Source organism: Mus caroli, unplaced genomic scaffold (genome assembly GCF_978045245.1).
Source record: "Mus caroli unplaced genomic scaffold, Mus_caroli_1 scaffold_1, whole genome shotgun sequence".
Classification (NCBI taxonomy): Eukaryota; Metazoa; Chordata; class Mammalia; order Rodentia; family Muridae; genus Mus; species Mus caroli.
Window position 1 is genome coordinate 89324412 of NW_028227256.1, and position 10334 is coordinate 89334745.

Consider the following 10334-nt stretch of genomic DNA (forward strand, 5'->3'; position numbering starts at 1 on the left):
GGCCCTCCAGGCGCTTGGAGCACCATGCTACTCCTTGATCCTGTCCACTTGGGCCAAACTCACCCCCTTGACAAGGCTTGGGTAGCTCAGAGGTGGGCTGTTGTATGTGAAGGAAGAGACACTACCTTCCTCGTGGGACACCTTTGAGTCCACCTACTCAAGGCAGGGGTACCATCTGTTCTCCTGGAGGTGGGGGGTGGGGCGGGGGGTTGTCTCTGTGACTCTGACACTGGCTCAGGAGGCTCGTAAACACTACTGAAGTTCATAGGTTGACATCGTTATCTTCTTCCTTGATAGTGGCTCCTGTGCCCTCCATAATGGCTTCTGGACCACCAGGAGTCAGTCACCTCAAGCTGTTCCAAAGTCTCTCTCCTTTCCTGGGCTAGAGATAGGTTAAAAAAAAAAAAGTTTCCTGGGGTCATGGCAGGAAATTGAGTAGCCCTCAGAAAAACTCCATTTCTCAGGGCTTCCTCCCCTGAGGGTATCCTGGGGTAATACTCATGTTGGATGTTCTGCGGGGGCCACCAATTCATTTTCCCCAGGGGCAGATGTGTAATAACTTCCTTAGCTAGGACTATGCACAGGGAGCTGATACCCATGGGTAGATCTTGAAACAGGCAGAACTCCCTAGCAGGGCCTAGGACTCAGCAGCTGTGCATCGCCCTGAGAAAGGCCAGCTGAGTGACAAATAACAACACACTGTGCAGTCTTCACTTCAGCTTTTGTGGTCAGTGGATCATGCACACGTATGACAAAGTTCAGGCAATGCAAAGAACATCTTAAGAAATTAAATATCTGCCCCGTAGCTGAGAAATGCAATAAAACAACTGCAAAGGAAGGGGATTTGGTTGAATAATAGGCTAGGACCAGGTTTCTGAAGGGCTTTGTGGTTCAACCAAGGAAAAACTATGTTTCTGTTCGGCTAGGCCCTGAGGCCCTCCTGTGTAAAGAGCTGGGCTGTGGGTACCTTCCATGCCTCCACATCCGTACTGCCTCACGTGCATAGGAGCAACCTCAGGGGCAGACTCACTCACTAAGGCAAACACACCTGCTCCCACATACACAGGGATACCCAGTCCTGTTATCAGAAGGTCAGTGACAGCAGGGTCCCTAATCCCATCCCTCTGTTGGCCTTTCCTGGTTCCTCTCCCTCAAGTGAAATATTACCCCTAGCAGACCCAGTGGTGCAGGCCTGGCTGGGTCTCCAGCATCTGTGCAGAAATCCTCAGGAATGGCCTGAGACCTGACACACACACACACACACACACACACACACACACACCCTCACCCCTGCCTCCTTCACAGTCCTTGCTGTCTGTGGGGCCTCAGAACGAGGAGCACAGCAGTCCCAGTGGTGCTTTAGCTAATGCCAGTCCCAGGTTTTCACACCCCTCCCAATCCCAGGGCCCATAAGACCTGCACATTCTGTCCCTACCTACCCGTCTTGCCCTTCTGGCTGCATGTGTAGTTCTGAGCCCTAGGGCCACCTGGCTGAGAGACAGTGTCGACAAGGTTTAGCAGACATCCCGAAATGGACAGGCTAAGGGTGTGTCACATGGAGTGCTCTGACAGACCATCTACCTGCATGTTCCAGCTGCCTTACAAAGGCAGCCGGTGTGACCCAAGATGGCCTCAGAACAATGGTCCTGGAGACCAGAGAAGAATGCTACTCTGGGCCCAGGGACCTGGAGAGGCCCCAGCCAGCACATACTCTGTTACAGCTGGAACCAAATCTCTAAGGAGTCATATAGCCAGCCACACTGCCGCAGACTGTCATTTGGAGAAGCTGGTGGGAAGGGACCCACTCAAGCAGCTTCCTGGCCTAATTGTAAGGACTCCTCTGGGCAAATGCCCCACCTCTCTCATTTACAATGACTTATGAAGAGCCTGCAGACATAAAAAAGGTCAAGGTCTCAGGAGAGGGAGCATCAGGCTCCTGGACCAAGGAGGGCCTACAGTCCTCTCAGTGAAGATGGTTCAGGTGATTGAAGCCCCAAGAGGTACCAGATTTGTCCCCACCCCTCAGCACAGAGGCAGCTGTGTCAGAGACCCAGCACCCCAAGGGCTACCAGCTCTACCCTAGAGAGGCACATCCCTACCAGTACCCAAGAGCCTCTGGAGGAAAGGTCAGTTCCACGGTGCTCCAGGCTGTATTAAGCTGGGATGTGCTACCCTCCGCTGGTTTCTGCAGAGAGCTGGTACTTGCAGAGTCGATGCTGAGGCTTTCCTGGATGTAATCAGCCTATGGCCATCAGTCTATGGTGCTGACACTCACTCCCCTGGGTCTTTTGTAGGACATGCTCTAAGCCCTCAGCCGCTATGAGTTAATGCCTCAGTTTCTCCCAATGTTCTTTTTACTCAAGGTTACTGCTGCCTCCTGAGTCAGATGACTCAGTAGTTACAGCTCCGTGACATCCACTGGTATGGCTAGTGGTGGCCAGCCCATTGTGCTGTCTGTTTATGGGACGGATCAACAAGCTTAGTCCTTACCTGAATACCTATACCACATGCATCTCCCTTGCTCTTGATGCCTTTCAGGGTGTTTGAGTTCTGGGTGCTGGGACAAGAGATAAGGGCAGTTTGTGTGTTATCGAGGTGTCTTTTCATATTCCTGGTTTTGCGGGTGGGTATATAGACACAGAGAGGTTGAGCTGATCTTTAAGTAACAGCTCCTACTCAGTGAGTGGCAGTCCCTGCTTCTAACAGCACCATCTGTGTGTCTTTTGGCCAGTTGTGTGGCCCTGTGCTGGTAACCAGCTGTATCCCCACAGCACATCTCCCTGACACTATGAGTCTGGTACCTCTTCTCGTGCCTCTGGGCATCCAGATCTCTTCTGGAAGTGCAAGTCCCAGTGCTGTGCCTATATGCCCTGTTTGGTCACCTGTTGTTTTGTAAATAATCTAAGCTGCTCTGTACATATTCTAGACCCCGAAGTTCATCCAGTCTGGTGCTGTGGTTACCTTCTTCATCTTTTCTGTGCCTTGGTGTCACGTCTATGGGCTTTTTCTCTCTCCCTCAGCAAATCCTCCTTAAGCATGCCACTCCACTTCTCAGTGTAGACAAACAGAATGGGCGTGTTAGACAGCCCCTGCCCTTTTCAGCTCCTCACAGGATGGAGGTAACTCAAGTGTCACAGGGGAAGCCCAGGACCTACCCCATGGTGGATTCACAGATGCAGCAGGAGCAGGAAGATGTCAGACAGTCCAACAGAAAAGTCGAGGATATTTTAACCCAGGACAGCTGCAGGTGTTGCCAGGGGTAGAGTGTGTTGGGGGTGGAGGCAGTGCCCAAGGCTCTATTGCCCCAGATGCCCTTGGTGCTGTGAAGCCGGCCATCACCCACACCCCCTCAGCTCCTTGGGAGGTGCTCAACTCACAGAACCCTCTTGGCATTGGTTCTTGGGGACAAGAAACAAAGACATTGCCATGTGTGCCTAAGAGCATCTCCTGAAGGGAAACTCCCGTTCCACAGCACAAAGTCCGCATAAGAATCTCTGGCTATACCTCTGCCCTTTGTGAAGCTAACACGGCTTCTAGACAGTGTGCCACAGTGATGGCAGGAATGCTGCAGAGAGAGGAGCTGCAGGTAAAAGCAAGACAGAGGGCCTTGGAGAGTTCTGCCCGGCCTCTCGTCCAGGAAAGGGGAGGGGAAGAAAAGGGGCAGGACTGGATACAAAGGAAAAAAGGGGGTGGGGCTCAACCTTGAGTGTCTTGAATGGTGAGCATATCACAGACCTCTCTCCAGCAGCGTGCAGTGAGCAGTCCCCCTGAGAAATTAAAACACTGGCGCAGAGGGCTTCAGGTCAGAATGTCGCCTGACCTGCATGCCTCATAACCCCAGCCCCCATTCCTGGACCCAGACCCCAGTGAGGATAAGAACCAAACACTGCCTATCTGGAGGGGCAGACAACACGTGGGAGCTGGCGTCTGGAGGACTGATACTAATTAGGAGGGGGAGCCAGACAGGAACCTGAGGGTCTGTGAGCCAGACCTGCAAAGCCAGGAACCACTCATTCCCAGATGCTGCCTGCCGCATGTACCCTCCCTGTTCAGTACCCAGTCACATACCCCACCCAGTTGGCCTCTGCCCCCATGCCTGCAGAGTGGCCCTAACACCTTCAGCCTGCCAGCAGCAGCTAGGTACAGGACCTGAACCAACACCAAAGGGATAAAAAACCTCTATGAGGGCTACAGGGATAACATCCTCCCAGGGGTGCCCAAGGAAGGCTCCTGGACCAAAGTTCTTTCTGGAGCAGGCAGCTGAGCACACCGACCCCTGTCTAACCTTGTTCAAACCTGTCTCCACCAAACTCCATAAATCAGAGCCAGTGACAGGACAGAACTTTCAGGGAGGGGGGCTGGAAATGCATTTATCGTTGAGCAATTAATAGCATGCTTCTCTGGAGGCTGAGAGGCAGGAGGTTACATCTGGGGACAGGAAGAAGGACCCTTTTGGAGAGGTGCTGACTGAAGCAACTAGTCCTGGGAGTGGTTGAACTTCCGGAAGTCCTTGGAGATATGATACTGAATTTCCTAAGCTGGCTTCCAGTTTGAACTTCTCTCTCTCTCTCTCTCTCTCTCCCTCTCCCTCTCCCTCTCCCTCTCCCTCTCCCTCTCCCTCTCCCTCCCTCTCTCTCTCTCTCTCTCTCTCTCTCTCTCTCTCTCTCTCTCTCTCTCTCTCTCTCTCTCTCTCACACACACACACACACACACACAGTTTTTACTTCCCAAGTGCTGTGATTCCAGGCATGTGCCACCATGCCAGGTGTATACAGTGCTGGAAAGTAAACCCAAGCTTGTGTGTGTGTGTGTGTGTGTGTGTGTGTGTGTGTGTGTGTGTGTGTATGAGAGAGAGAGAGAGAGAGAGAGAGAGAGAGAGAGAGAGGGAGAGGGAGAGGGAGAGGGAGAGGGAGAGGGAGAGGGAGAGGGAGAGGGAGAGGGAGGGAGAGGGAGAGGGAGAGGGAGAGGGAGAGGGAGAGGGAGAGGGAGAGGGAGAGGGAGAGGCAACTGATGCATATCCCCAATCTTGCCAACCCTCTGCTACATAACAAGTTCAAGGCCAGCCTGAGAAACACGAGACCCACACCCATAACTTTCATCTCTTTCCCATTCCCTATTCTCTTCTGGTGTCCCAGGGATTTGGATACCACAGAGAAAATGTCCATCTCAACACTTCCTGGGGCTACGTGGAGTTTCCCATCCCTGTGGACCTGTACCATTCTGGTGCCCATGTTAGCCTCATGGATTGAAGGTGTGGCCTCATAGTCCGTGGTAGACTGAGCCCCTCCTCAGGTTCAGAGGCCATGCAGGTGTGAGAGAGTACTTGGGATGGCCAGAGGCATCTTTGCAGCTGCACCTGACGTGGATTCCAAGCCAACTCCTTTCATCTGGATGTTCAGAAATGGCCCTCTGTCCACAAAGATCCAGTGGACTTTACTAGCCCAATGCAATAAGATCAAATGTGTGCCTGCAGTCACGTGGAATTCTTACACCAGCATGTCATTTCAACTCTGTAACAGGTTCACTCTCTGTTGTCCTCAATGCTAACAACACTTTTCCACCCAGCACTTAAGTGCCTTTTCTATGTCAATCACTCAGTTAACTACAAGGGATTTTTTTTTTTTTTTTTTTTTTTTTTTTTTGTGACAGGGTTTCTCTGTGTAGCCCTGGCTGTCCTGGAACTCAGTCTGTAGACCAGGCTGGCCTCGAAACCAGAAATCTGCCTGCTTCTGCCTCCCAAGTGCTGGGATTAAAGACATGTGCCACCACTACATGGCCACAAGGGATATCTTAACAAATTCTCAAAAATAAAAATAAACAGAGTGGGGGAAGGGGTATAGGGGACTTTCAGGATAGCATTTGAAATGTAAATGAAGAAAATATCTAATAAAAAATTGGAAATAAATAAATAAATAAAAATAAATCATAAAACCTCTTCATGTGAATGCAATCATAGTGCATACATTATTTCTGTTTTTTGTTTTGTTTCGTTTCGTTTGTTTGTTTGTTTGCTTTATTTCTAAGCACTATGCTTTTATCCTGGATGTTAGTGTGTGGGAGCCTTGGAGACACAGTGAGTTCCAGGCCAGCCTGGGCTACTCAAAGGCCTTCCTCAGAACAATAGCAAAACGCAAGCAAGTAAAAAGAACTATATAATATCTAAGTCAAAAGGATCCATTCCAGAGAGAGTTCCCTTGGGAAGCAGGAGCAATGTGAACACTAGGTAAGGGAAGGGGAGCCCTGACTAACATTGTCCGGGGAAATCATTCGCCCACCCGTAGCGACTGCCTGCTTACAGCACCATAATGTTCATTCCTGAGTGCTCCTGAGGCTTTGTCATACCCTTGTCTCATACCCTCATCTCTTCCTGCATTCTCTCCTGGCCCTCTGGCTCTTCCTCCATCCCCAGCATGCCTACATGGGGCAGATGACATGAGTTGTGCCTGCTGGACCCTGAGATATGGTGGATGACCAAGGAGAATGTCAGTCTCAGAGATGTCATCCCCATGAGAACAGGAACACTGTAGACATCTAGATGGGACTGGGGAGGAGTAGCCATATCCAGGAGGTCCAAGAGTGATGAGTGGGTAGACACTGCTTGAGAGGGAGTAGGGACATAGTCAGAAGGGCCCTTGTGAGCCCAGGGCTCAGCCAGGGGACATATTGGCACAAGAAGCAAGGGAATGGGCTCTTGCTGACAGGGGACCTCATAAGACTGTCACTAGGCATGGAAAGACAGGTGAGGAGAGAGAACAGAGGAAACCATAGAGTTCAGGTGACAAATACAGCAGAAATCAGAAGAGATAAGGCCAGAGGAACTTAGGAGGGAGAACCACAGTGCCCTAGACTGCTGCTAAGTCTAAGCATTGCTTCAGTCTCTCTGGCACACTAAGACTATGTCATGCTCAAAAATGCTTTCTTCCTGCCTTTCCTTAGTATCCCCATTTGTCCCTAAACCTTACCTTCTACACCCAGGCTCCATTCATGCCCCTCTCCCTCTGCACTCTCATTCCATGCCATACTCAATCTGTTGCCCTGACCTGAGCAAGCTGTCATGTCCAGCCCAGGTCCTGACCATACAGCACACACCTCTAAGCAAAGTGTTTAGCTGTTCTGGAAGGTGTCTCAGTCACCCTGTGCCAGGAGCCCACCTGATATCCCTACACAGTGAGTGGTGTCACTGTCCTTCCCCATGCCCGAGCCGCAGGGCCTTAAGGTACCATGGGAATCCATTTCTTCACCAATCCAAACCCAGCTTCACTGCGAATGTTCTCGCTCTGAGCTATGTGCGGGCCCAAGGGTGCCACCATCTTCAGTACTAAGCTCATGTCTTGAGCCCTGCACCCCCACAAAACTTCAACTGCTCTGGGGTGACACTAACCACTACCCTGCTGATCCAGAGAGAGTAAAGAAATGAGGAAGAATGGGCCCCTTTTACTCCCTGCCTGCTGATGCTGAACTGCCAGCATCCTTCTGGCCAGAATCCATACCACTGGCTCTCGGCTTCTGGGGCCTTTTTGATGGAGTGAGCTACACCACACGCTGTTCCACAACTCCACAAGCCAAGTCTTCACTTTACACATGAGCCTTATTGAATCCACACTGTATTGATTGATGGTCTCCATAGAAACAGGATCAATAGGAGTTGCATATTCATGAGGGTGTGCCCTCCATGTTTGTAGGATCCATGTCTGTTGAGACAACAAAATATGAGGAGAAATCTCATTTGTACTGAACACTTACTGACTTTTCAGTTCCCTAAACAATAGAAGGGGAGGAATGGGTGTTTCCATACCTTTACCTCGTATCAGCTTTGAGCATCACCCAGTGTACTGGCTGGTTTCCTGTGTCAACTTGACACAAGCTGGAGTTATCACAGAGAAAGGAACTTCAGTTGGGGAAATGCCTCCATGAGATCCAGCTGTAAGGCATTTTCTCAATTAGTGATCAAGGGGGAAAGGCCCCTTGTGGGTGGGACCATCTCTGGGCTGGTAGCCTTGGGTTCTATAAGAAAGCAAGCTGAGCAAGCCAGGGGAAGCAAGCCAGTAAGTAACATCCCTCCATGGCCTCTGCATCAGCTCCTGCTTCCTGACCTGCTTGAGTTCCAGTCCTGACTTCCTTTGGTGATGAGCAGCAATGTGGAAGTGTAAGCTGAATAAACCCTTTCCTCCACAACTTGCTTCTTGGTCATGATGCAGGAACAGAAGCCATGACTAAGTCACCCAATGATCATGCAAAGTCTACAAAAAGATGGCCCAGGTTCTAGCCCAGTGCTCCAGAGGTTTCTGTAGCATCACCATCAGAGGGCCCTGGAACCCACAGGGGAAGGGGTCATGACACCAGCACTCTGTGGACAGAGAGGATTTCTGTGTTCATGTAGTTCTATTTCTCTTATTAGAGTTGACTCATGTAACTTACATGTTACTGCAAGTGCCAGGAATCCAAACACAGCTCTTCATGCTTACATACACTCTTTGCCCACTAAGCCATCTTCCCAACCCTGAAAATTGGCTTTCTTTAATGAGCAAAGGACTTGGAAGACCATTCACAAAGCAGCAGATGAACATGAAGGTATGTCACTGTAGAAATGAGAAATGAGAATATATGTTATATACTTTCATATATATATATATATATATATATATATACATATGTTATATATAATAAAGCATATTAGTCTCTGACATATATAAAGAACTGCCACAGCCTAGGAAGTAGCACCTGCCAGTAGTTCTGGCTACTCTCAGAAGGCAGAAGGATCACTGGAGCCCAAGAGTTCTAGGCCAGCCTGGACAGCAATGTGACCCTCCTCTCACAAAATCATTACATAGAACTTTAAAAAGTCAACAATAGAACAGTACACTGCTGTGCACACAGATGTGTGTGTGTGTGTTGTGTGTGTGTGTGTGTGTGCATGAGGATATGTGTGCCTGTTCACTGGGGGAAGGGGTGCAGAGGGTCATGGGTGCACATACATGTAAATGTTGAACAGAGGTCTGAGTTCATGTCCTCTCCAGCCACTCTCCACCTTCCTTATTCTTCGAGTCAGTCTTTCACTGAATCTGGAGCTCACTGACCATGGCACCCAGTCCTTCTACAGGTAATGGGGGTCCCGAGTCAGGCCCTCATGTTTGTACAACATGCTCTTTGCCCAGAGTCATCTTCCTAACTGTGATGGTTTGTGTATGCTTGAGCACTATTAGGAGGTGTGGCCTTGTTGGAGTGGGTGTGTCACTGTGGATGTGGGCCTTAAGACCCTCATCCCAGTACCTGGAAGCCAGTCTTCTCCTAGCAGCCTTCAGATGAAGATGTAGAACTCTCAGCTCCTCCTGCACCGTGCCTGCCTGGATGCTGCCAAGCTCCTTCATTGATGATAATGGACTGAACCTCTGAACCTGTAAGCCAGCCCCAATTAAACGTTGTCCTTATAAGGCTTGCCCTGGTCATGGTGTCTATTTACAGCAGTAAAACCCTAAGACACCAACAATAAAATTGATTTCCTTTAATGAGCAAAGGATTTGGAAAATCATTCACAATGTGCTGATGAACATGAAAGTGGTACTTGCTACTCCCGCACAGACCACCTGTAAAATCAAAAGCTCTGATGAGTCTAAGGACTCAGGGGTTAAAGCAGATCAAGGGACACTTACATCCTGTGTGTAAAGTCCATAGAGTTCCTGAGGAGCGCCCCAGCTATGCCTTCTGAAGGGGAACATTCCCGTCTACCACTCGCGTACACATGAGCCCAGATCCCTGTGCTATAGACAGCAAGCAAGCATCCCTTGGCTAGAGCCCAGGGAAAGCTTGTAAGCCCTGTGTTTTCACACAAGTGAACACAGCAGTAAAGAACAATCAACTGTCTATCCCGACAAGCCCACGAACCTCGCAAACAGCATCTAAGCAAAAGAAGGCAGCATCCATCAGGGCTGCATGGTTTGATGGTTGTGACAAATCACCTCAAACAATGCTGGGCAGTCTCATCTACTGGGTCCCAACAATCATGTTGGGGGACAAGAGCTCATCTCATGTCTGGATGGAAGTTTCAAGAGCATGCTCGCACTCATGGGCTTAAAATGCAGCATGCTGAACTGTTAGTTCTGTGAACTCAGTCTATACGTTTTTTGTTTGTTTGTTTTTCTCCAATAAAAAGCCAGTGGGTAAAAAACAAACATACAAAAACCACACGCTTGAAAATGCATGTGTTCTCTTAGAAGTGCACCAGCAGCTTGTGCGACACGGCTCTGAGTCCACAACAGAGACCACAGAAGGGTGAGCTCACCTGAGATGGCTGTTGCTACCTCCTCAGAGATCTCCTCTGCTTCTGAGCCCCATGT